The sequence below is a fragment of the Hyaena hyaena genome, unplaced genomic scaffold, assembly GCF_003009895.1.
Source record: "Hyaena hyaena isolate Hyena2069 unplaced genomic scaffold, ASM300989v1 scaffold_485, whole genome shotgun sequence".
Classification (NCBI taxonomy): domain Eukaryota; kingdom Metazoa; phylum Chordata; class Mammalia; order Carnivora; family Hyaenidae; genus Hyaena; species Hyaena hyaena.
In genome coordinates this window covers 495,173-522,641 of record NW_024081115.1, presented here as the reverse complement: position 1 = coordinate 522,641, position 27,469 = coordinate 495,173, and the positions used below count along the sequence as shown (strand labels likewise).

General features: G+C 41.1%; 1 non-coding gene across 1 annotated transcript; it reads right to left on the bottom strand.

The window, feature by feature from the left end:
- Nucleotides 1-12,136: 12,136 nt before the first annotated feature.
- Nucleotides 12,137-12,221, bottom strand: TRNAQ-UUG. Its single transcript has one exon. It is a non-coding gene; the product is annotated as a tRNA-Gln (tRNA).
- Nucleotides 12,222-27,469: the final 15,248 nt, after the last annotated feature.

The window sequence follows — 27,469 nt, the reverse complement described above, 5'->3', positions numbered from 1 at the left end:
GGGTACTAGTGTAGCAGTGAGAAGTCCAAAGTCACTCACGTATTGCCAGGAGGAGACTTAGGGGGCAGAACCAGCATTGACCGTGAAAGATGTGTAAACATCGGTGGTGGTCACACCATCGAGCAGGGGGCAGGAACAGGCTCAGGGGATGGATTGACAGAGATGTGACAACAGAGGTGGGTCTGAGGTCAACAGGTCACACCTTGAAGAGGAGAACAGCTGAGCTCATCACCTTAGTCACCGACATAAACCAAACTTGGACCCCTTGCCTCTATCCAAGCAGGGACCGAGGGAGAGTTGTGACTCCAAAGATTCAAAGAGCAAATGACTGGTGAGGGCTCAGGCAGGCAGGTGAGCAGCCTGAGAGAGAGAAACTGCAGTTTGACAGAAACAGCAGCCGGGTTTATGGGGACGCCAGGCAACCCTGGGCAACTGGGCAAATGTGTGTTAGTGAAGAATCGAGGTAGCAGTTAAATATTGTATCTACTGGATGATACTTTCTCACTGCCTGACTCGATCGTGGACTGATTCAGAGGCACGAACCAGGGGCTTGAAGAAGCAGAAGTCCTATATCAGGGGAGGAGCAGTGGCAAGCTTCACTGAACTTCGGCCATGTGTGTAATTGCCCTGGGTTATGTCACCACGTAGGGTCAAAATTAGGCCTAGATTTGGAGGTATGCTCTGCTTCCAGATGTGTGGTGAAGAACCTCTTACCTGGATTTGAAGTGTGGCCAGTGGGGACCTTGCCATTAAATATAAAGGTTTGTCTTTTGTTTGTTTGTTTCTTTTTCTTTTTTTGGAATGACTTTCTTTGAGGGGATAAAAAACAGAAAAGATGGTTGTATCGGTTAACTTCTGTTGCATAATGATCCATCCCCAAACTTAGTGACTTGAAAGAACAAACATTTACTATTTCCCATGATTCTGTGGGTTTGTCCAATGATTCTTTCACTGTGGGCTGGCCTTGCTGGGGCAGAGTGTTCTGCAATGACCTCACCCACATGTGTGATGTTTGGCCTATTGGTTGATCTGGGAGGGGCCTCAGAGAAGACAGCTTATCTCTGTTGCATGTGGCTCTCATCTTTCAGCAATCCAGCTTGAGCTTTTCACGTGGCTCTCTCAAAGTCCCAAGTCCGCTTGTGTTTCCTATTGCCCCATTGGCAGAGGCATGATAACGGGCAAGTCTAGACTTAGGGTAAGAGAAATGGAGTCCGACCCTTGAGGAGAGGAACTGCAGACGTCACACTGCAAAGAAAGCAGTATGCAGGAATGGGAAGCACATGGGGCCACCCTAGGCAATCTCCTGTAGTCATTTCCTAGAAATTGTTTGTTTCCGTTCTACATAATTATGGAGAGTAGAAGAGAAAGAAGAACAAAAAAAAAAAAATGGAGACATCAAAGCAAAGAATCTTTTTGTGGGAAGGAAATTAATAATCTGAGAAAATATGTTTGCCATAGAGAGATAGGTATGGCCTTTGAATCCCTTCTTGGCTAAGTAACGGATTTGTGTTCATCTGTGAACCATTTTTATAATTTTGGACTAATTACTTGATGTCTGCCAGGCTTCTCCACTGTAGAATTACCTCTTTCCCTTTTCGTACTCTGTTCCTTGGAATTAAGTCAGTAAGTCCTGCTCACACTCAAGAGAAAGGGAATTAAGGTCCATCTTTTATGGGAGCACTATCTGAATATGTTATATGGAATTTCTTCTTATATTTTAAATGTCTTTGGGGTTGAGCGCAGTCATTTGAGCAGCTAGCTCTTGATTTTGGCTTAGGTCATGATCTCACAGTTTGTGAGATTAAGTCCCACGTAGGGCTCTGTGCTGACAGCTCAGGACCGCTTGGGATTCTCTCTCCCTCTCTCTCTGCCCATCCTTCTGTCTCTCTCTCTCTCTCTCTCTCTCTCTCTCTCCCCCTCTCTAAAAATAAATAAACATTAAAAAAATGAATATCTTTTGGCGTTACTTACATCCTTCTTATTATTCCTGATACTGAATGTACTTTCTTTTTCTTGATTAGTCCTGTTTGGGTTTATACATTGTATAAGTACTTTCAAAGAAGCTACTTCTAGTGTTAAGGACACTACTTTTAGAATTTTCTCTGTTATAAGTTTTCTATTTTGACTTCTTTTCTTTCCTGTTTTCTTAATTCTACATTCTTTCCTTCTAATTTGCTGATGATTTTGTAGCTTTTGAAGTTGGATCATGAACACATTGTTTTGTTTTTTTTCTATCTTTCTTCTTTGCAAATATATTTATTCAAGTTGACACCTTTTCCATAAGTATGGGTTCAGCTGCAGGCCACAGTTTTGGTATGTGTCATCTTTGCATTAGCATTTAGTTGAAAATATGTTCTGATTTTCATGGTGATTTTTCCTTTGACCCATGGGTTATTTGAGATCATTAGTTCCTAAATATTTGGAAAATGTCTAGCTTTTTGTTATTGTATTCCAGCTTATTCCACTCTGGCTGAAAAATATCATCTGTGATATTTCAATACTCTGCAATGTTTTGAGACTTGCTTCAGGCCTAGTTAATGGCCCAAATGTGCCATGTGCAGGTTAAAAGTGCATGTATTTTACACCTATTGGCTGCTCCGCTATATGTTTGCCTTTTTGTTAACTGTTTTCAGTGTTTCTGTGTCTCTTCAGATTTATTGTCTATTTTGTTGTCAGTTATCAAGAGAGGCATGTTAGCATCTCTGTAAATGTGCATTTTCCCACTTCTTGTAGTTTTGCCGTTTGACTTTATATATTTTTAGGCTATGTTATTAGGTGCGTATAAATTTCAGATTGTTGCATCTGTATCTAGAATTGGCCTTTCATATTTAGGAAATGCATCTTTTTTAACCTAGCGATTGCATCTTCCTTTAAAGTCTACAGGTCCAAACACATCCATGTCAGCTTTCTTTTTGTGAGTGTTTACATTAATATACCCTTCTGCTTTGTTTTTGCTTTCAAACTTTCTGTGTCTCTCTTGTGGGCAGCATGTAGTGAGGCTGAAAAAATATCTGGTCTGAGAGTCTTTTTAGTTGGGTTATGTAAACATTTCTATTTAATAAACACACTGATGCATTTGGGTTTATATCTGTTATATACTGTTTCTTCTCAATTTGTCCAATCTGTTTTTGTTCTCCAAAACCCCTTGTTTCTTGAGTTATTTTTATTTATTAACTTATTTATTTTTAAAGATTTTTTTTAAATGTAATCTCTGTACCCAACATGGGCTCAGACTCACAGCCCCAAGATCAAGAGTCCTACACTCTGCTCACTGAGCCAGCCCTGTACCCCCTTGATTTACTTTTAGATTAATCAAATTTTTAAAAATCATTCCATTTCTCCTTTTATTTGCTTCATAAGATACATGCTTTTATTATACTCCTAATGATTACAACAGAAAACAAAATACATCTCCAGAAGGATTTTTGATTCTATGTGGGACTATATATGATATACTTACAAGTGGGGTGATTGTATAAGTTATTGTTTAAACCTGTAGCAAAGAGGACACTCTTCGTTTTTAATTTTTTTAGTATTTATTTATTTTGAGGGAGAGAGGGGGAGAGAGAGAGAGAGAGAGAGAGAGAGAGAGAGAATCCCAAACAGGTTTCATGCTGTCAGCATAGAGCCTGAGCCCGGGCTCGATCCCTCAAACCATGAGATCATGACCTGACCAATATCAAGAGTCAGGCACTTAACGAGATGAGCCACCCAGGCACCCCCATTTTTGTGGGTGAGAGGGAAACTATTCATGGTCATGTTGGGGCAACAGGTGTAAACGAGGCTCTTCCTGGGCCACCTCCTTCATATGTCATTCTCTGAACAAGATGCCTATTGGTAAAGTCACCAGATGAAATCACCAAGTGCTTATTTTAATCAAGAAGTGGTTCTAGGTGTTAGAGAATCAAATAACATCTTGTTTCTCAGGGCACCTGGCTGGCTCAGTTGGTTAAGCATCCCACACTTGATTTTGACTCACAGTTTATGGGTTCAAGCCCCACATTGTGTTTCACACTGACAGCATGGATCCTGCTTGGGATTCTCTGTCTTTGTCCCTCCCCTACTGGTGTGTTTGTTCTCTCTCTCTCTCTCTCTCCCTCCCTCCCTCTCAAAATAAACTTAAAAAACAAAAGATACTCTTTCTCCTTGCATAATTTTACATTATGCTTTTCAACCTCGAAGTCCATATATCTGAGACTTAAGACAAGTGTGTGGGTTGGATGGGTGGGGAGAGAAAAGAGTGTCAGTGTAGACAGAGGACAGAATGTGGGAAGAAGGTCAGTCAAGGGCTAAGGAACCCCATGTATTAATACACATTGCAAGCACTTTGAAAATCAGGATGGGAAAAAGTGCATCAAAGATAGTTAGGTGAAAGTTTTCATAAGTGGAGGGAGATGCTATCTAGAAGAGAAAATGAAAGGCACTACTGGAGAGGAAAGCATTTTAGGATACTCCTGGGGTTCAGAGAGAGGAGGGCTGCGAATAAGATTCTGACCCTTTAGGAAGGAGAGGGATGGAAATGAGCACCCCGAAGGAGCTCCACAGTCTGTTCAAACACAGGTGATATCTTCGGGGCACTGCACAGCAGGAAGTCCATATGGATGTCTTTGGAAACACTGTTTTCCTTCCGCAAACAATTATTTTAGCCAGTTGGTTATGAGAGATGCTTTATTCATTACACTGGGGATAGCAAATAAGCTGTATCAATTTACAAAATCCTTGTCTGCCTCAGGAAGCAGAAAGAACTTGTGATCAATGTTCAGTGTAAACAGATCAGGAAGGAGGCCCTGAGCAATGTGATATGTTTTCAGAGTTGTAAACTGTCAGTGAGTTGTGTGTGTGTGTGTATGTGTGTGTGTGTAAGTGTGTGCTAGATTTTTTATTTCTATTTTTCTTCTTTCCATTCCCTATATGTCTATGCTACTGAGGAATTCATAATGGCATTGATGTTTACTTTTTACTTTTTTTTTTTTTTAAGAGAAAGAGTGAGTGGGGATGGGGACTGAGAGAGAGAGGAGACAGAGAGAGAACAGAGCGAGCGAGCAAGCAAGTGAGAGAGAGAGAGAATCCCAAGCAGTCTCCATGCTCTGCAGAGATCCTAATGTGGGGCTTGAACTCACAAACCTTCAGATCATGACCTAAACTGAAATCGAGTCAGACACTCAACCAATTGAGCCACCCAGGCACCCCCAGTATCAGTTTTTTTTTTAAATTTTTTTAATGTTTTATTTATTTCTAGGAGAGAGAGAGAGAAAGACAGTGTGAGCAGGGGAGGGTCAGAGAGAGAGGGAGTCACAGACTGAAACAGGCTCCAGGCTCTGAGCTGGCAGTCAGCACAGAGCCCGATGTGGGGCTCGAACCCATGAACCGCGAGATCATGACCTAAGCAAAAGTCGGACCCTTAACCGACTAAGCCACCCAGGTGCCCCTCCAGTTATCAGTTTTTATATGTGTTTAATAACATTATGAAAAACCCTGTTAGTTAAGTGAGATAAAACTCAATTTATTAGCCTTCTGATTCTACCCTGATTCCCACCTGCCACCAGTCGGAAGGCAAAGGAAGGCAAAGGCAAAGTAATCCCAGTTTCTTTTGAGAAAAATCCACTTTTGGGCCGCCTGGGTGGCTCAGTCGGTTAAGCGTCCGACTTCGGCCCAAGTCATGATATCCCGGTTCGTGGGTTCGAGCCCCGCGTCGGGCTCTGTGCTGACAGCTAGCTCAGAGCCTGGAGCCTGCTTCTGAGTCTGTGTCTCCCTCTGTCTCTGACCCTCCCCTGCTCATGCTGTCTCTTTCTCTCAGAAATAAATAAAACATTTTAAAAAATGAAAAAAAATAATAAAAAAGAAAATCCACTTTCACATCAGTAACCAATTGCCTTGGCTTTTCTTCTCCTCCAGAAAAACTTTTGTCAGATGTTCTAAAAATGCAATAGTCTATAACAAATAAAATAGCTTTGTGTCAGTTCCTAGGAGATCTACCTGCTACTTCAGTTCAGGCCAACTGGTAATCTTACCTGAAGCCAGAGATGGGTGGGAGCAGGCAGAGCTGAATTGTTTTGCTCTGTCTCAAGGCGCAGAGTTCTCTGGGAGGGTTTGTGAGAGTTGGTCTGGAAGATTTATACTGATGCCCGCAGGCTAGGTGTGAGGACCGAGAGAGGGTCCTGCAGGACCAGCCAACAGGATCCCTGACTGCACATAAGACTGAAATCAAATGTGGGCCAGCAGGAGGTGAGAGCAGCTTATTGAAGGTATAGAGAGAGAGAGGGAGCAGGTGCAGACAGACACTCAGAAAGGAAATTAGAGAGTTAGGTTTTGCTTGAGATCTGGGTTTTGTAGTGAGGATAAGGTGTGATGTGCATGCCCCTCAGGCATCTAGAAACCAGTTAGAAGGGAGGTGAGGGCCCAGGTGTTATTCCTTGGAGCCGGGGGGTTTGGTGTCAGGATGTCTAGCCTCGGTGGTCTGCAATACACATATCTTCATCTGGTCCTTCTCCCCGGGTTCTTCCTTAGTTGTTCTGTATTCTAGAGAAATCACTGACTCCTTGTCCCTTACGAGGAGGACGTAACGCTGTTTGCACGATGCCACGTGTACAACGTGGGGGTGCAGGTCCCAGCAAGAGTAGAAGCAGCAACAGGACACAAAGCAGGTTTTTATGGAATCCTTCAGTTTCGCTGGCTCCATACGGCTAAGATTCTCTCTCTCACCGTTCAGATAAAATCATGCCTGGTTCCTCTCATCTGCATTAAAGTCACTGAAATCTTAGTCCCCTCAGAAACAGTGCCATGAAGAAAAGAAAGACCACGTTTCCGGTTTCCATTTGTCTCTAAAGGCAGCTGGTGTCATGGAGAACGGGGAGGGGGGGGGCGTGGGGAGAGAACGGCATAGGGCAGATGGTCTGTCAAAGGATATGGGCACCAAGCTATAAAAATTGTACAGCATTTTTTTTTTTTCATGACAGCATTAATTCCTTGACAGAAGCCATAAGCCTCGATGTTGGCAGCTGTGGAAGACCCTCGGGAGCTGTCACATGAGCGGCTGTTATGGGGAAGGCCCACTGTCTCCCTTCCCTTTCCTGATGGGCAAACACAGGGTTCTGTTGCATAACTTGTGGTTCCCAGGGACCAGCGTCCTCTTCACCTTGGCCACTACTTGGTCTGGAGGAATCTCCCCCCAGATTCCTCAGCTGGGAAGGAAGGCCAAGCTAAGGTTGTCACGGGCTCAGCAACCTCCAAAATTTACTCCTTTCTCAAAATAATTTTGAAGTGATTGGAATGTGTGTGTGTGTGTTTCTACATGTTTTGTGGTTCCTCAAACAACATGAGTGCATATTTATAGACAACTTAGTGAGTACAGAAAAACCGGACCGAAAAGAGCGGAACCTGAAAATTGTTTTGAAATACATCGCTGTGTCCAGCTTTCCAAGGGACATGTTAGAAGGCATATTTGTGATAATATTACTTTGACGGCATGCAGGATTTAGGGAGGAAAAAAGACTACATAGTTCACTTTTTTTTTTAATTTGTTTATATATTTTGAGAGAGACTGAGCACAAGCAGGGAAGGGGCAGAAAGGGAGGGAGAGAGAGAATCTGAAGTAGGCTCCACGCACGGTCAGCACAGAGCCCAGAGTGGGGCTTGAATCCAAGAAACCGTGAGATCATGACCTGAGCCGAAACCAAGAGTCAGTCACTTAGCTAACTGAGCCCTCCAGGTGCCCCCAGAGGTTACTTTTGTATAATGAAGTTCTTTCCTGAGGATCATCCATTTTGCTTGGCTGCTTGCAATCTTAGAAAAGTGTGCTGTAAATTCAATGTTTTATCACAAACATTGTGTATAGTGAGATATGAGAATGCTAATAACATTTTGGTCCTTGTACTGTTGTGACAATTTTGGTTCCAAATGATAAAGCTTAACTCAGACTTTGAAAAAGGGATGAATTTACTGCAAGCATATGTATTTCATATATTTGAAAGAAGAGCTGACCACAGCGTGATGAAAAATTGAGATGTAGCTGGACTTTCAGGGTATCTGAAGCCAGAGGTTTGAACACCTCCAGAAAATCCTGTCATCTCTATTTTCTTCTGTTTCTCTCATTTTGCTGAGTTCTCATCTGCTGAACCAGTTTCCTACAGATGGTGGGAAGAATGGCAGCAATTAGTTCTGATACTGTAGTTCCTACCATGAGAGAAGGTGGTCCTACATTTATAAGTCCCAGGAAAGGGACACGTTAGTCCCACTGGGCAAGGTGTCCAACCCTACGCCAATCAACATTGGCTAAGAAAATGAAGCGCTAGAGGGACCCAGTTCATGTGTGCACCCTTGAGCCAATGGATGTGGCCAGGGACAGAATTAGCAACAATCTGGGAGCTCTGTGGACATGAAGGCTGATACAGATGAGAAGTCCCATAAGAAGAAAGGGTGCACGAGGAAACAATATTGTAAGTGCTCCCTAGGGTCCCGTGGTATTAGGAAGAGTTGAAAGATAGTGAATCATACTGAAGGAAAGGGGAAAGTGCAGTTCATTTCTTTGACCTTATTCATAGAACTTCAAATCTTCAGGTTCTATTCACATAGGCTCATGAATAGAGTTTCTAAACTTTGCACCACAGGAACAAATTTCATTTTCTAGTTCCCCTTTCAAAGGAAGACTGGGGAGATGGGCATTTCTACCTGTTTCTTCTGCAGTGAGCCCTGGGGCGATAGCCAGTTAAGGACCTTTTCTTTGTTTGCTACTGTCCTGTTGAACCTGTAAACACAAGCTCCACTAGCCACTGGAGCCACGCTCTGGAGGGACATGTCCTCTGAGTGGTAGCCACCGAAGCCAAGTTGCCAGACCATGTATACAAGCTCCTTTCCTGGAGATGCTGATGACCTAGAATAGGACAGCAGAGAGCACAAAGGTGGCAACCCCCTTGCCTCCCTGGTTTCTCGAGGGGATTGTTGGCCACCTGTAAATGTATCTTTAATTGGAAACCTGCCACTCTGGTCACCACTATTAAGATAAGGTAATACAGGGCACCTGGGTGGCTCAGTCGGCTGAGCATCCGACTTCGGCTCAGGTCATGATCTCATGGTTTGTGGTTTCAAGCCCCGCGTTGGGCTCTGTGCTGACAGCTCAGAGCCTGGAGCCTGCTTCAGATCCTGTGTCTCCCTCTCTCTGTGCCCCTCGCTGGCTCATGCTCTTTCTCTGTCCCTCAAAAATAAATAAACGTTAACAAAATTAATTAAAAAAAAATAAGGTAATATGCCTCTTTCAAAGAAAGGCATGGATTTCAGTCTGTTGTTGGCAGTGTGTCCTGGGGGCAGAGGAGCAGTAGCTGATTAAGAACTGGTTCTTCCATTTGTTAAAGTCCTGTGGGGCCCATAAATAACAGCCCCACTGGCCACCAGAGCCAGGCAATCAAATTGTGTCCTGTGCATAGCAGCCACAAAAATTGGTACACCTTGAGGGGGATACCAGTGACCTGGAGCAAAGCAGAGGGAGGGTTGCAAGAACAGCACCTGCTGGCTTCTGTCTCTGGAAGGCATCTCAGTAACCCCCCAGATGCGTGTTAGATTAGACGCCTGCGCCACAGGCTAAGCCTCTTTCATAGAAAGCCAGGAGCTTTTCACTTGGCTCCCTCTGCTGGGTCCTGGGGTGAGTGAGCCTGTGTGAGCCTTTCAGGAACTGTTTCTTATATCAGTGTACCATTATAGATCTTGTAGATGTAACCCCTATCAGTTTTCTTTTTATTTATTTTTTAAAAATGTTTATTCATTTTTGAGAGAGACAGAGCATGAATGGGGGAGAGGTGGAGAGACAGGGAGATAGAATCTGAAGCAGTCTCCAGGCTCTAAGCTGTCAGCACAGAGCCAGACACGGGGCTCGAACCCAAGAACTGCGAGATCATGACCTGAGCCAAAGTCAGAAGCTTAACCGACTGAGGCACCCAGGCACCCCACCCCTATCGGTTTTCAAAGCTAGATGTTTCAGGAGTTCATCTCTCAGTTACAGTTCTTTAAAGTTGAGTGCCAGATGGGGGTTCAAGCCCTCCACTCCTTAGGGAGGAGTTCAGAGTTGTGAATTCTTTCCCAATTGTGGGTTTGCAGCAGCAGGAGGGGTATGATTCCATAGGAGGGGGTGAGTTCAGAGTCCTTGTATGTTATCATTTTGAACTGGACCAATGTTTGTGATTTTAAGTGCTAGAGAAAGTAAACTTTTAATGGAATGAAAAAACATGGTAGAAATTCTAAGTCAGTTGTGGATTATTGTCCCAATAATGTCAGATAACATTTAGGCAACCGTGGCAAATAATACATTGGCAAATAAGGTCAGGGAACAAAATAAGAAAAATCATCAATATACAGTAAGATGGAAATAATGAAATCAGATAAAGACCAAATGGGAATTCTTCAGTTGAAAGAAGAATCAATAGGATGGCTCATAGGAGCTAAAGAAAGCCTACACTCCCTATAATGGATCCAATATTAGGACAAACAAGCCTGTGAGGATAGTCTTAGGTTCGTCCACAAGACAATGCAACATGATTCTTTTTGTTTTCCGTTGTGTCTCCTTCCAAGTCCAAAGAAGTTCACCTCCATTTGACTGTTGTGGACCTTGCCTTTTTCTACTCTTCTTCCTTTACTTTCATCCTCATTCATAGTCCCCCTCAATCCTGCCCTCAGGGTCTTGGCTTTGTCTTCAATGTAGGACGAGCTACATAATTTGCAGGGCCCAGTGACAAGAAAAATGCAAGACCCCGAATTAAAACAAAAAAGAAAAAGTAAGAATTTCAAGTCGATGATCGCAGAGGCACTAAACCAAATGCAGGGCCCGTGGGAGTCAGGGCTCGGTGCAACTGCGCCCACTGCTTGCCCAAGACATGGGATCTGCTCCCAGGTGCTGAGCGCTTTGCCTAGTCCATCCTTCGGGAGAAATGGTGGGATCTTCCCATGCATCTTGGTCTCTGAGACCAACCCAAGGAAGAGACAACTCCCTAATTCTAGCCGACTCTCTTCTTGTAGCTCACTTCCGTTATTCTGCCAATGCCTCCTCACCAGGGTGGATGAGAAAGAAAGGAAATATTAAGGTGGAGTCATAAATTTGGTGTGCTGAAAAACAATGAGATTGGCGACTAAATGACATAGAACTTTAAGCATTGCCTTCTCCATTTCCTGGGGGTAATTGAATGAGCCATTGGAGGGATGAGTCAAGTTCACTTTGATGATGATGTGTTTGGCTATTACAGTGAGCTCTTATTTAGACTGCAGCAGGTGCTCACTGAGGTGAAGAAAGAGTACATTTCAGATTTATAAAATAATTTTGTGTCAATTGCCTTATCACTGATTAGAGATATTCCATAAAACCAATCACAACACCTGATTACATTATTTATCCTGTACACACTTCACACATGAAAAACTCAGTATTTAAACCCATCACAGAGACACTTTGCTGGCAGTGCCTCAAAGTAACTAATCAACTGTCACTATGCGAATGCTGCCTCACTGTAGCTCTTGACTGTATGGCAATCAGCATCCTTCAGATACTTATTTCGGTAGATTAGGAAGTGCCTGATGGCTGTCCTCTGTGTTGAATCATCAAGGAGCACGCTCTTGTGCCCTTGAGGTCCCAGGCAATTTTCTCTTCCTCCAGGACTTCCTGCCACGTGGCCTGATTGTCCAGTAAGTATATCACACGGTCACAGGCAGGGCTGGTTTCTGTGACAGAGAAATTACTCACAGGTCAGTCCTGGTGTGCGGTCAGGTAGAATGTAAAAACATGAACTTCAGAGTCCTAGGAAATCAGCTCTGCCAAGTAACTTTGGTCTTCTCCTTTTTATTATAAAACCAGTTAGGAATTTGGCAAGAATCCAAATATCTTAGCAGATTATAAATAAAATTGCAAAAATCACCTGCCCCCTCCCCCCGTCCTAGTCATATGGCACAGAGATGATCCTCTTCATTATTTCATGGCTTAGTTCTACCAGTTTTTTCCAGAACCCTAAATAGTATTATTATACGTTTGAGTATCCACTCATCTCTTTTTTTTTTTTTTTTTTTTCTGAAAGAGAGACAGCATGACCAGGGGAGGGTCAGAGAGAGAGGGAGATACAGAATCTGAAACAGGCTCCAGGCTCTGAGCTAGCTGTCAGCACAGAGCCCGACGTGGGGCTCGAACCCACAAACCATGAGATCATGACCTGAGCCAAAGTCAGACGCTTAACCGACTGAGCCACCCAGGCGCCCCTTGAACACCATCTCTTGATCACCCCCATAAGACTACTCTCCTCTGATTGTTATTAATTATATTATTACATTTGTTCTCTTGGTCAACTTAACTAGGCTTCTTTCCTGTCCGATGGAATAGCAGCAGTAAATATCTGCCATATGGATTTGCTGTAAGAATTAGATGAGATAAGCTGTGTAGAACATCTAGAACATTTAGTATCTGGTACAGAGTATGCAAATAAACATCAGTGGTCTATGCCAGCTCGGGACCTGGCTGTCCTTAGACCCTTCCTCAGTCTCCCCTTTGTGGCTCTGCCAAACCCTCCAGGCTGTGCCTCCAGGGCCATGGGGCTTGCTGGTTTCTGGCTGGAGTGGGAAGCCAGGTATGTCTCCTCTTCCCTTTTCTGCCTCAGGTGCACATCTGACAATTTTCTTTGTCTTTCCATATCCTTCAGCCCCAAAGGTGATGCCTGCTGTACTTTCAGATCCTCTGGGGTAAGGAGACCCCCTCAGGCTCCAATAACACTGCCTCATCTTTTTGTAGGTGGCCATGGCTTTCTGCAGTTGCTAATTTGTTAAATTGCCTGATTATTCCTCGGTTGCCCATTCAGCCTCTTCCATCTCCTATGAAACCAATAAAAATTAAAAGCTCAGATGGTTTTGTGTCTCTGGTTGGATGCTGACTGATAAGGTGGTAAGGATAGAAGCCTCTTCTCTGGGTTCTGTGTTATAGGGAGAAGCTCCCATTAGAGTAACATAGCTAGGCTCTTACCCCCAAGGGGGAATAGTGACTAATCTGATTAGTGACTTTGTTAGGAGGGACAGTGATACATACTTCCTCTCCTTCCTTTCTCTCCATTGTTTGGGACCAGCCAACCTGTAGAGAGCATGCATTTTGCTCTGCTCTCTGAGAAAAGGGGCCACCCCCAGGGGGTGGCCCTAACAGAACTGGTTTGGTAGACCTTCCTAAACTCTGGGGTATAGCACTAAAACACCCATTGCTGCTGGAGACATAATTCAGCTTTTCCAGTTGCTTTTTTGTTAATCAAGTTAACGTTTTGCCCTCTGGTCCCACTGACTCCATTGTCTATCTCCCAGTGGTTCCACAATCAGGCAGAAAGAGAGGTGCCACTTGTTTAGTTTCTACACACAAAGGATTTTAGCTGTCATTTGATGACGGTGATGAGGCTGAGGGTGATGATGCTAGTGAGGACACTGCCCTTCAGCCCACCACACCCTTCCAACGGACTGGTGGGCTTATCAAGAACCCCGTGCATGTGTGTGTGGTATGACAAACAGGCTGTACTTGAGAGCACATGCATGTGGAGCAGGCAGGCTGAAGCAGCCCCAGCGGATTGGCCACGTGGCAGAAGAAAGAGGGACACAGATGCCTAAAAGAGGGACACCAGCCCTCCCTAGAAAATCATTCAGTTGCTTTAGAAGGCAGACTCCCAGGAGTCACGCATGATCAATGTCACCTTTGTCGGGTGGTTCCCAGGTATGGCAGTGGGTGAGGTTTCTGGGTGGTTTGGCTGGCAAAGCTATTCCATAGACTTCTCTTCAATGAGTCATGCTGCTCTCTGTCATTCTTTCCACTCCCACGTTCATTCCTGAGAATTCAGAATTAGAAGCTAACTCCAGAGGAGCCCTCCCACTCTGTTTTTTCAGTTCTTCTTTTGTTGGAGAAATGCAACAAATCTCTCTATGGCAATCTCTGTCTCCTTTTCATTGCCTTGTTATAAATTTATTATCTCTTTTTCTCTCCTTTCATCTCAAAGACTTCAGAAGGGATAGAAGCTAAATGCACGTTCTTGGTATACAATTCCTTATCCTTAAAAGGTGATAAGGAATATCAGTTATCTTTTACCTGGACCGTAGAGACCTGGTTTACATACTCCTAATTTTACCTGGGAGTTTTTTATAGCTTATCTTTATAGCTACTTTGGGTTATAGTTTACCAATATTTATAACTCAAATGGATCTGATATTAGAGATAAATGGTATTCTGGTAGATTTAATGTGATTTGTCCTTAGATCATGTATCAAAAGAGTCACCACATTGACTGGACAGTTAAAGCTAAATTTCAGTAGAGGGAGGGAAGGGAGAGAGAAAATGAGATAGAATGAAAGAGAGACGGAGGGAGGGAGATAATGGAGAGAGAGAAAGACAAATACAGAGGGAGAGGTTGATTTGATTCTATTCATACAGATTATAGGTGAGAATGGAAACCGTTCTTACTATTGTAATAATGAGGATGTGGTTCTTTGTGTCCTGCATTCGAATGCATCTGAAATTCCCTGGACTTATGGCTTGACTATGAAAACATAGGCTTTTCGATTGATAGAAAAAAGTCCCAATGCTAATGTCTACAGAACATTTCAATTCCCTTAGCACTGTATATAAAATTTTCTAAAATGCTGCATATGCTGTTTCCTTCCCTAGATGATAAAACAATTGATTATGATGTCTTTGAAATCAATGAACTCCTGAAAGTGTTCATTAAGAAGTTAGTATAAAAGGGACTAATAAGATACCCATTAATAGGGCATTCTAAAATAAAATGCACAAGGTCAACATTACCTTCTTAAGGAAAACCTCTATGTGATGCTTGATATAGCTTTTTTTTTCTTAAATAGATTATTAAGTTGGTTTCCATATAACATCCAGTGCTCATCCCTACAAGTGCCCTCCTCCATGCCCATCACCCCCCTTCCCCTCTCCCGCATCCACGTCAGCCCTCAGTTTGTTCTGGGCATTGAAGAGTCTCTCATGGTTTGCCTCCCTCCTTGCCCCCAACTATTTTTCCCCTTCTCCTCCCCCATGGTCCCCCGTTAAGTTCCTCCTAATCCACCTATATGTGCAAACATATGGTATCTGTCCTTCTCTGCCTGACTTATTTCGCTCAGCATAACACCCTCGAGTTCTATCCATGTTGCTACAAACATCCAGATTTCATTCTTTCTCATTGTCATTAGTATTCCATTGTATAGATAAACCACATCTTCTTGATCCATCTGTCAGTTGATGGACACATCAACTGTTTGTTGAGTTCCTTATAGATTTTGGGTACTAGCCCTTGATCTGATAAGTCACTGGCAACTATCTTTTCCCATTCCAACAGGTGCCTATTAGTTTTATTGATTATTTCCCTTGCCGTGCAGAAGCTTTTTATCTTGACGAGGTCCTAATAGTTCATTTTTGCTCTTGATTCCCATGACTTTTGGGATGTGTCAGGTAAGAAATTGCTGCGGTTGAGATCAGGGAGGTTGTTTCCTGCTTTCTCCTCTAGAGTTTTGACAGTATCCTGTCTCACATTCAGATCCTTTTCCATTTTGAGTTTATTTTTGTGTATGGTGTGAGAGAGTCATCTAGTTTCATTCTTCTGCATGTTGCTGTCCAGTTCTCCCAGCACCATCTGTTAAAGTGGCTGTCTTTCTATTGGATACTCTTTCCCACGTTGCCAAAGATTAGTTGGCCATACATTTGTGGGTCCAATTCTTAGTTCTCTATTCTATTCTATTGGTCTATGTCTGTTTTTATGCCAATATGTCTTGATGATGACAGCTTTGTAGTAGAGGCTAAAGTCTGGGATTGTGATGCCTCCGTTTTGGTTTTCTTCTTCAATATTACTTTGGCTATTCAGGGTCTTCTGTGGTTCCATACAGATTTTAGGATAGTTTTTTTTCTAGGTTTGAGAAGAATGCCAGTGCAATTTTGATTGGGATTGCACTGAATGTGCAGATTGCTCTAGGTAGTAATGGCATTTTAACAATATTTATTCTTCCAATCCAGGAGCATGGAATGTTTTTCCAGGTCTTTGTGTCTTCTTCAATTTCCTTCATAAGTTTTCTGTAGTTTTCATCATACAGATCTCTATATCTTTGGTTAGGTTTGTTCCTAGCTATTTTACGTTTTTTTGTCCAATTGTGACTGGGATCAGTTTCTTGATTTCTCTTTGTGTTGCTTCATTATTGGTGTATAAAAATGCAACTGATTTCTGGACGTTGATTTTTATACCTGCAACTTTGCTGAATTCATGGATCAGTTCTATTAGGCTTCTGGTGGAGTCTGACGGGTTTTCTATGTAGAGTACCATGTCATCTGCAAAAAGTGAAAGTTTGACTTCTTCTTTGCGAATTCTGATGCCTTTTACTTGCTTCTGTTGTCTGATGGCTGATACTAGGGCTTCCAGCACTATGTTAAACAGCAGTGGTGAGAGTGGACATCCTTGTCATGTTCCTGATATCAGGACGAAAGCTCTCAGTTTCTCCCAATTGAGGATGATGTTAGCTGTGGGCTTCTCATAAATGGCTTTGTGATGTTTAAGTAAGTTCCTTCTATCCCGACTTTTTCGAGGGCCTTTGTTAAGAAGGGATGCTGTATTTTATCAAATACTTTTTCTGCATCATTTGACAGGGTCATGTGGTTTTTTATCTTTTCTTTTGTTAATGTGATGTATCACATTGATTGATTTGCTAATATTGAACTAGCCCTGTAACCCAAGAGTGAATCCCAGTTGATCATGGTGGATAATTCTTTTTATGTGCTGTTGAATTCGATTTGCAAGTATCTTGATGAGGATTTTTGCATCCATATTCATTCAGGATATTGGATTGTAGTTCTCTTTTTTTGCTGGATTTGTCTGGCTTGGGAATCGGAGTGATGCTGGCTTCGTAGAATGAGTCTGGAAGTTTTCCTTCCATTTCTATTTTTTTTGAATAGCTTGAGAAGAATGGGTATTAACTCTGATTTAAATGTCTGCTAGAATTCCCCAGGGAAGCCATCTGGCCCAGGGCTCTTATTTATTGGGAGATTTTGATAACTGATTCAATTTCTTCACTAATATTGAGTCTGTTGAGATTTTCTACCTCTTCCCGTGTGAATTTTGGTTGTCTGTGTGAGTTTAGGAATTTGTCCATTTCTTCTAAGTCATCCAGTTTGTTGGCACATAATTTTTCATAGTATTCCCTGAAAATTGCTTGTATTTCTGAGGGATTGTTTGTAATAAGTCCATTTTCACTCATGATTTTGTCTATTTGGGTACTCTCTCTCTTCTTTTTGAGAAGCCTGGCTAGAGGTTTTTCAATTTTGTTTATTTTTTCAAAAAACCAACTCTTGGTTTCATTGGTCTGTTCAATTGTGTCTTTGGTTTCTATATTGTTTATTTCTGCCCTGATTTTTATTATTTCTCTTCTTCTACTGGGTTTGGGGTGCTCTTGTTGCTCTCCTTCTAGTTCCTCTAAGTGAGCTGTTAGATTTTGTATTTGCACTTTTTCTAATTTCTTGAAATAGGCCTGGAGTACAATGCAACTTCCTCTTAGGACTGCCTTTGCCACATCCCATAGAGTTTCAATTGTATTTTCATTTTCATTTGTTTCCATATATTCTTAAATTTCTTCACTAATTGCCTGATTGGCCCATTTGTTCTTTAGTAGGGTGTTCTTTAACGTCCATGTTTTTGGAGGTTTTCCAGACTTGTCCCTGTGGTTGATTTGAACTGTCATAGCATTGTGATCTGAAGTGTGCATGGTATGATCTCTCTTCTTTTATATTTATTGAGGGCTGCTCTATGACCCAGTATGTGATCTATCTTGGAGAATGTGCCATGCGCACTTGAGAAGAAAGTGAATTCCATGCCTTCAGGATGTAGAGTTCTAAATACATTTGTCGAATCCATCTGGTCCAATGTGTCATTCAGGTCCATTGTTTCCTTAGTGATTTTCTGACTAATTGATCTATCCATTGCTGTAAGTGGAGTATTAAAGTCCCCTGCTATTAGCACATTCTTGTCCATAAGATTGTTTCTGTGATTGTTTTATGTATTTGGGTGCCTCCATATTCGGTGTGTAGACATTTATAAATGTTAGTTCTTCCTGACTGATATAACTTGTAATTATTTTATAATGCCCTTCATCCCTTGTTACTGCCTTTACTTTAAAGTCCAGCTTGTCTGATATAAGTATGGCTACTCCAGCTTTCTTTTGACTTCCAGTAGCATGATAGATAATTCTCCATCCCCTTACTTTTAATCTGAAGGTGTCCCCAGGTCTGAAATGAGTTTCTTGTAGGCAGCAAATAGATGGATTTTGTTTTTGTATCCATTCTGCTACCCTATGTCTTTTGATTGAAACATTTAGTCCATTTACATTCAGTATTATTATGGAAAAAGATGGGTTTAGAGTCATTGTGTTCTTTATAGGATTCATGCTTGTTGTGGTGTGTTTGGTACCTTGTGTTCCTTGCAACATTTGCCTCAGAGTCCCCCTCAGGATTTCTTGTAGGTCTGGTTCATTGGTGAAAAATACTTTGAATTTTTGTTTATTTGGAAAGACTTTTAGCTCTCCTTTTATTCTGAATGACAGGCTTGCGGGATAGAGGATTCTTGGGTGCATATTTTTCCTGTTCATGACATTGAAGATTTCCTGCCAATCCCATCTGGCCTGCCAAGTTTCAGTAGATAGGTCTGCAACCACTTTGATCAGTTTCCCTTTGTATGTTAGGGCCCTTTTATCCCTAGCTGCTTTCAGAATTCTCTCTTTGTCCTTGTATTTTACCAGTTTCAGTATGATATGTCATGCAGAAGATTGATTCAAGTTACACCTGAAGGGAGTTCTCTGTGCCTCTTGGATTTCAATGTCTGTTTCCTTCCCCAGGTTGGGGAAGTTCTCTGCTATAATTTGTTCAAGGACTCCTTCAGCGCCTTTCCTTCTTTCTTCCTTTTCTAGAATTCCTATGATACAGACATTGTTCTGTTTGATTGTATCACTCAACTCTGGAACTGTCCTTTTGTGCTCCGGGGTCAGTTTATCTCTCTCTTTCTCGGCTTCCTCTTTTTCTATAATCGTGTCTCCTAATTCAACTATTCTCCTCTCTGACTCTTCAATCCGTGCATTTGACCCCTCCATTTCATTATGCACCTCATTTTTAGCAGTTTTTAATTCATCACAACTATTTTTAAGCTCCATAGTCTTTGTAGCAATAGCTTCTCTGATGCCTTCCATGCTTTTTTCAAGCCCATCAATTAATTTTATGACTATTGTTCTAAATTGTTCAATTATGTTGCTTATATCTGTTTTGAGCAGTTCTTTAGCTGTCATTTCTTCCTGTAATTTCTTTAGAGGAGATTTCTTCCATTTCATCATTTTGGCTAGCTTTCTGTCTCTTGTTAGATTTGAAAGCTTGTTATGCATTTCGCACCTGCAAGTATTGCTGCATTCAAGAAGGCTCTTTGACTGTCTAGGGCCTGTCTGTTCAGGAAGTGTTCTTTGAATGGTGTCTCTCTTGTTGAGACTTTGGTTATTTTATTTCCGTACTCGTAGTGGTATTAGGGACTGTCCACCATGCATACTTTGGCTTATTTCTTGAGGTAGCCCAATTCGTTGTTTTCTCAGTGGACTCTGTCTCCTTTTCCTCCCAAACTCCTACAGTTTTGCAAGGGTTCCTATGGCTTCAGTCCTTCTCCGTTTGAGAAATGGGGGTGAGTGAAATTTACAGAGCTCCCTACTTTTCCGCCATCTTGCCCGATATGTCTTTTTGCAGTAGCAAAAGTAACTTTGAAGGAATTTTTGGAAATGATCATCATAGACTATTTCCCTTCTTTCATCCATTGCCTCTGCCTGTCACTCATTTTCACAAAATGTATATTTCTTGCTAGGATACTTTAGTTATTTTATATTAATACATGCTAAATATTAAACGTATTGAGCCTGTACCAAAGTTTGGTTAATTTTATTTACATTTTCTTCATTGTGATCCCCTTTTTCTTTTGAAGATGCTTAAGCAGAAATACTGTAAAGGGTTTTAGGTAAGGCAAAAGTAAAATGCTTTGGTTTTACTGGTAATAATAGAAACAGATTGAAACTAGAAGGAGAAGGAAAGTGAAGAATCCAATGATAGAAATAAGAGACAAGAGTCTTTTGGTTCAAAAAGGCATACTGAAAAATTCTTGAAATTAATAAGCAATTATAGTAAGGTAGTAGGATACAGGATTGATATACAGAAGTCAATCAGTTTCCTAAACACCAACAATACCTATGTTGAATTGAGATTTAAAAAAATACCATTTACATTAGAACCTCCCAAAATTATGTACTTAAGTATAAATCTAACAAGATATGTACAAAATTTATATGAGGAAAACTAAAAACCTGTAATGAAAGCAACCTAAAAATAAAGAGATGGAGAGATACTCCATGTTCATGGATAGGAAGATTCGATATTTTTAATATGTCAGTTCTTCTCAACTGATCTACTGATACACTTCAACACTCATCGTAATCCCCTCAAAATATTTTATGGATATTGATAAACTGATTCTAAAGTTTATAGGGTGAGGCAAAAGATCCAGAAGAGCCAACATATAATTGAAGGAGCAAAATGAAATGAGGACTTCAGGATTTACTGTACAGTTACCGTAAATTAATTGAGTATTAATTGAGCCAATTAATTGCCAATTGCCAGTTTAGTATTGGAAAAAGAATAGCACATAGGCCAGTGGAACAGAAGAGAAAGTCTGGAAATAGACCCAAATAAAAATAGTCAAAGGCTACTTTTGACAAAGAAGTAAAAGCAATACAATGGAGAAGAGATAGTCTTTCTAACATTAGGTTTCAGAACAACTGGATATCCATATGCAGGAGAAAAACAAAAAACACAGAATCTTGACCCAGACCTTATACCCTTCACAAAGACTAACTCAAAATGGATCATAGGTCTTAATGCAAAATAAAAAACTGTAAAGCTCCTAAAAGATAATGCAGGTGAAAACTTAGATGATGTGTTGGGTATGGCAATGCCTTGTTAGAACACCAAACACATCCATAAAAGAAAGATTGGTTAAGCTGTACTCCATTAAAATAAAAAATGGCTCTGCAAAAGAGAATATCAAGAAAATTAGGAGACAAGATTGGAAGAAAATATTTGCAAGAGATACAGCTGACAAAGGACTGTTTGTTATACAAAACATATGAAGAATTCTTAAAGGTCAATGATAAGAAAACAAACAACTCAGCTGAAAAAATGGGCCAAGGATTTCAACGGACACCTCACCAAAGAAGAGATACTGATGGCAAATAAGCATATGGAAAGATGCTCCATGCCATAGGTCATCAGGGAAATACAAATTAAAGCAATAAGATACCACATGTATTAGAATGGCCCAAATCTAGAACATTGACAACACCAAATGGTTACAAAGGTGCAGAGCCATAGGAACTTTTATTCATTGCTGGAGGGAATGTGAAATGTTACAGCCACTTTGAAATATGGTATGGCAATTTCTTTAAAAAAAACTTAATATATTCTTACTATATGATCTAGTAATTGTGCTCCTTGGTATTTACTCAAAGCAGATGAAAACTTATGTCCACAAAAAACTTACATATGGACATTTATAGCAGCTTTATTTATAATTGTTAAATTCTAGAAGCAATGAATATGTTCTTCAGTAGGGGGATGGGTAAATAAACTGTGGTCCATCCAGACAATGGAATATTATTCAGCACTAAAAAAAAAAAAAAAAAAAGTCTATCTAGCCATGAAAAGACATGGAAGAAACCTAAATGCTTATTGCTAAATGAAAGAAGCCAATCTGAAAAGTCTTCATAGGGTATAATTCCAACCATAGGACTTTCTAGAAAAGGCAAAACTACAGAGACAATAAAAAGATTAATGGCTGCCAGGTACGTATGTGGTGGGGAGAGAGGAATGGACAGAACACAGAGGATTTTTAAGTTAGTAAACACAGTCTTCATGATAATGATAAATATTTGTCATTATGTGCCCAAACCCCTAGAATTACAATGCCACGAGTGAATTCTAAGGCAAACTATGAACTTTGGGCGATTATGATGTGTCAGTGCAGGCTCATCCGTGATGAAAAAAGAAAAATTGTACCATTCTGGTGAAAAATGTTGATAATGGGAGAGGCCATGCATGTGTTAGGGTAGGAAATATACAAGAAATAAGAAATCTCTGCACCTTGCTCTCAATATTGTTGTAAACCTGCAACTACTCTTAAAAAAAAAAAGTCTTTAAAAAAATGTCGGGCTGAGAACAGCTGTGACTCTCTTTCCTGACTCTCCTTCCTTCTTAAGCCAACAATAAAATGACTTAATGAGTTGACCCATGCAGTGAAGAGAATGAGTGGCAGATCATGAATTTCTTCCGGACGGCCGAGGCACATGGAAGCTTGTTGGATTCAAGAAAGCAAAGAAACTGCAGCCAAGAACACGCAGGATGGAGAACAGCATAAAAGACGAAGCTGCCCAGTGGAATTGTGGGAGGCTCCGGATCAAGGGAGAGGCAGAGACAGGAGAGGCCGGGAAGTGTGGGGGGAGCCCAGCTGCTCCATGTTGCTCTGCAAACAAGTAACTGGAAAACTCAATTATCTGACTAAGTTTAGTGACTTGTCTTGGTAAAAGCGTAACAGCTAAAGACGGTACAGGAACCCCAGATAACGTTCTCCTCATTCAGGTATATGGAGCCCACAGGATAAAGACACACTCTTGGGGCACCTGGTTGGCTCAGTAGGTTGAGTATTCGACTTCGGCCCAGGTCATCATTTCACAGTTAATGGGTTTGAGCCCTGCGTTGGGCTCTATGCCGACAGCACAGAGCCTGGAACCTGCTTGGGATTCTGTCTTCCTCTCTTTCTGCCCCTCCCCCACTCACTCTCTGTCTCTCTCTCTCTCTCTCTCACCTTCTCTCAAAAATTGAAGAAAAAAAAAAAGACACATTCTACCCAGGTACACACAGCTCCAAGCTGACTTCTTCAGGGAAAGCAGACCTATGCAGGAAGTAGGCTTTCTGCACAGATGTTAGCCCTTTACACCTTCCTGGGGTCATTGCTGCTCTTAAATCAAGAGCAGAGTGCCTGGGTGTCCTCTTCAGGGAAACACACCTGGTTGCTGGATCTAGAATATTATCGGCCTGTTGATGACTTGGAGTGGATGGCATTCAAACCTGTTGGTTTCTCAGGGTTACAGAGTGAATCTGCTAGAAACTGAGGCTTGTTTTCAATAATAAAATTATTAATCAGCTTTTGTGGGAAATGTACAATTCATTGAAACAGCATTACATAAAATAGCTCTGCCTTACCTTGGGGTGCCTGGGTGGCTTAGTCGGTTAAGCGTCCGACTTTCGCTTAGGTCATGATCTCGCTGTTCGTGGGTTCGAGCCCCACGTCGGGCTCTGTGCTGACTGCCAGCTCGGAGCCTGGAGCCTGCTTCAGAGTCTGTGTCTCCCTCTCTCTCTGACCCTCCCCTGCTCACGCTGTCTCTCTCTCTCCTAGAAATAAATAAAAACATTAAAAAAAAAATAGCTCTGCCTTTATCCTGAGGATAAATCTAATCAAGTGATGCAAATCAGCTTAACTAAAGAATATTGGTATCAAAATCTTCATGCTAAGCTATTCACTGATATTACCATTGGGGAAATTTTCTGAAAGCTCCAACATGATGAGATAATGTCACTAATAATAATGTGACAGCATGGAATTAATTGTAGTTAGGCAATAAGAGTGAAATGTAAATGTTAAATTGATAATATATGCATTGTAACATCAGTGATATAACTCTGTACATAGTGATTTTACAGCTGTTTTGAAGCATTTCCTAACATTAAATACTTGTATTTCTCTGGAAATCATCTAATGCAATATTTTTGTAAGGAAGTAATAGTTTGAAAATTATTTAATTTGCTTTTTTCCCTCCTGTATTATTAGCTCAAGGCCCTATAGAGGAGTGATATTCATCTTCTGGCTTTTATAAATAGGATCTGCTACAGGAATGTAAGATTGAGGGACAGTTCTTCATCTGGGAGAAAACTGGTTTTCTAAATTCCTTTATCCCTACCTAAATATCTCCTCATCCAACCCCAGGGACCTTACACTTAGAGCCCTTTAGGGAGAGCTGTGTGCAGAATTAATTTTTTGTCTCACTACATTTTGCATAACAAAAGCAGATGTAATTTACTCTTGGAAAGTCACTGGTATGCCATCAATGACAAAATAGTACATTGATGCTTGAACTACATGGGTTTGAACTTAATAGGTCCCCATATCCTTGGATTATTTTCGATAAATACAGTATAATACTGTAAATGTATTTTCTTTCCCTTATGGTTTTATTAATAATATTTTATTTTCTCTTCCTTACTTTATTGTAGGAATACAGTGTACAACACATATACAAAATATATGTTAATCAATGATTATTGTTATCAGGAAGACTTCCGGTCAACAGTGGGCTATTAGTAGTGAAGTTTTGGGGGAGTCAAGAGTTACCCATGGATTTTTGACAGCTTGGGGATTGGTGCGCCTTACCCCTGCACTGTTCAAGGTTCAACTGTAGTTGTTATTTAGTTTCAGTGCTTTGCTACACATGAAACACAATAAACATCATCAACTTGTATTGTCTAGAAAATTGTAGGGCTTTCTAGATCCCCCGGCATCAAGTTTCCATCAGTTGTCAGGATGAAGAAGACAGAGTTTTACTTTTGGGGTTCCTTAAGGAGAGTATAAATTGGGGCCCCCAAATACTGTGTATGGAGGATTTTAACTGGATTTTAATCACAGATAAGAACTTCATGTTAATTTATCTTACAAAAGGACATGCCACACTAATTATGAAAATCTAAAAGCTAGCAGTTCTCTTATTAAGCAATGTTAATGGAATTATCTTTACTGGCTTCTCATCAGGGTCAACTTTTCAAATTATAGCTGAATTCCGTCAGTTTCTCTTTCCAATGTTCCCTCTTCCCTGCCTCTCAGAATCAAGCGCTTGTGCTTATTGCCCATCAACTGTTCACCTAATGGCTTTAGTGTCAATTTTTGCCTTAATCAATAATTCCCTTAGAATTTGAAAAAGTGGTATCATTTCTTACACATTTAACTGGAATTCTTCTAAAGAGCTTTTCTTTGTCAACAGGGGCATTTGGTTATCAGATTGAGGGGTTGATTTAATAGCCTTCTGAATGGTGAAAGAAGATTTTTCTGGCCCTTCTGAGTATCATTACAGACTCAGGCCTGGACATAGATGCAATGTGTTACACTCACCTCCTCTCATGTTTAAATTGTCACTGCAGCCACTGAGTGTGTCTTCAGGCTGGTCACCATGTCCTATTGAGACAGCATTTAAAGCTTTGTTTTCTGACCCACCAGGATGTCCTAAGCCCATCTTTTGCCTTCCCTGTCCTAGGCACGCAATTAGCCATTTATCCCGGAAAGCTGGTCCTGTGTAGTGTGAATATTATTAGGGAGGAAAAATCTGCATGAAGGAAGCTCATTGCTGCTGGGGTGATATTGCTTAGCTACCATTTCATGGAACATAGTCAGAAAAGAGATAGTTTAGAAATTATGAACTCCTACTAGTAACTTCCAATTTCATTTGATCTTGACAGTGCTCTAATTCTTCCTTGATTTCAGTTGTACCCTTTTCTCCTACGTTGAATTGCTTGTTTTTGGCATTAACCAAATTACTTATTTTGCTTACTTTATTTTTTTTTTAGCATTTATTTATTTTGAGAGAGAGAGAGGGAAAGAAAGCATGCGCATGTGCAGAGAGAGAGGGAGAGAGAGAGAATCCAAAGCAGGCTCCGTGCTGTTAGTGCAAAGCCTGAAATGGGGCTCAAATCCACAAACCATGAGACAGTGACTTGAGCCAAAGTTTGATGCTCAACCAGCTGAGCCACCCAGATGCCCCTTCTTTGGCTTGTTTCATACAATATAAAAGAATAGTATCAAAATGACAAGAGATATTATTACAAAAGCTCTGTAAGATTTACTTTAGTGAAACACTAGTGAAATTTGAAAATTTTTGGAGAGTTCTTTTTAATCCTAGACAACATCCCACTAAATATGTATATGGTACAAAAAACAAAACAAAGCTCTTTAATGTTAACAATGAGATATTTGGTTATTATTCATTTGTCTTGCGTTGTTTTTAATGTTTAGGTTTTTTTTCAGAAGGTAACTTTTTTGTTAACTTTATTTTGAAATAATTTAAGACTTACAGAAGAAATTTATAAATACAGGAGTGCCTGGGTGGCTTTGTTGGTTAAGTGTCAACTTCGGCACTGGTCATGATCTCACAGTTCGTGGGTTTGGGCCCTTGAGTTGGGCTCAGTGCTGACAGCTCAGAACCCGAAGCAGCTTCAGATTCTGTGTCTCCCTCTCTCTCTGCCCCTCCCTACTCTGCTCTGTCTATCTCAAAAAAATAAATAAACATTATAAATTTTAAGAAATACTGCTGGGGCGCCTGGGTGGCTTAGTCGGTTAAGCGTCCGACTTTCACTTAGGTCATGATCTCGCGGTTCGTGGGTTCGAGCCCCGCGTCGGGCTCTGTGCTGACTGCCAGCTCAGAGCCTGGAGCCTGTTTCAGAGTCTGTGTCTCCCTCTCTCTCTGACCCTCCCCTGCTCACGCTGTCTCTCTCTCTCTCTCTCTCTCTCCTAGAAATAAATAAAACATTAAAAATTTTTTAAAAAATACTGCTAAGAATTCTCATATATCCTTTACCACAACTACTTATATATTAGGAATTCATCACTTTTGGGTCACTGAAGTGGCTCAGTTGCTTGAATGCCTGACTCTTGATTTCAGCTCAGGTCATCCTCTCACTGTTGTCAGATTGAGCCCTTTCATCGGTCTCTACTTTGACCTCACAGAACCTGCTTGTGATTCTCTCTCCCTGTCACTCTGCCCCTCCCCTACTTGCATGCACTTGCTCTCTCTCTCTTTCAAAATAAACAAACATTTTTTAAAAAGAATTCATCGCTTTTGCTTTATCATTTTAAGAATTCTCTCTATACTTATATTTAGACGTTCTTTTCCCCCTGATCCATATGAGGTGTAATGCTCCTTTACCACTAAATATTTCCATGTTTGTTTCCTAAGAATAAGGACATTCTCATTCTGGGTCCATGTTCACCTGTGGATCCCATCATGCCTTCGTAGTCTTCTTTCATCTGTGAAAATTTCTCAGTGTTTTCTTACCTCCATGACCCTGGCATTTTTGAAGAGTACAGGCCATTTACTTTGCAGAGCATCATTCAGTTTGGGTTTGTGTGATGTTTCCTCATGAACTGATATGTGTTATGTATTAAAGCAAAACGAAACACAACACAGGAGTACCAAACAAGTGCTGCTCTGTTCTGCCAGGATATGGCGTCAGGAGGAACATGATGATTTCCACCCCGTCACAGGCGATACTAAATTTAGTCGCTTGGTAAGGGTTAAATCCACTGGGTTTCTCTACCACAATTAG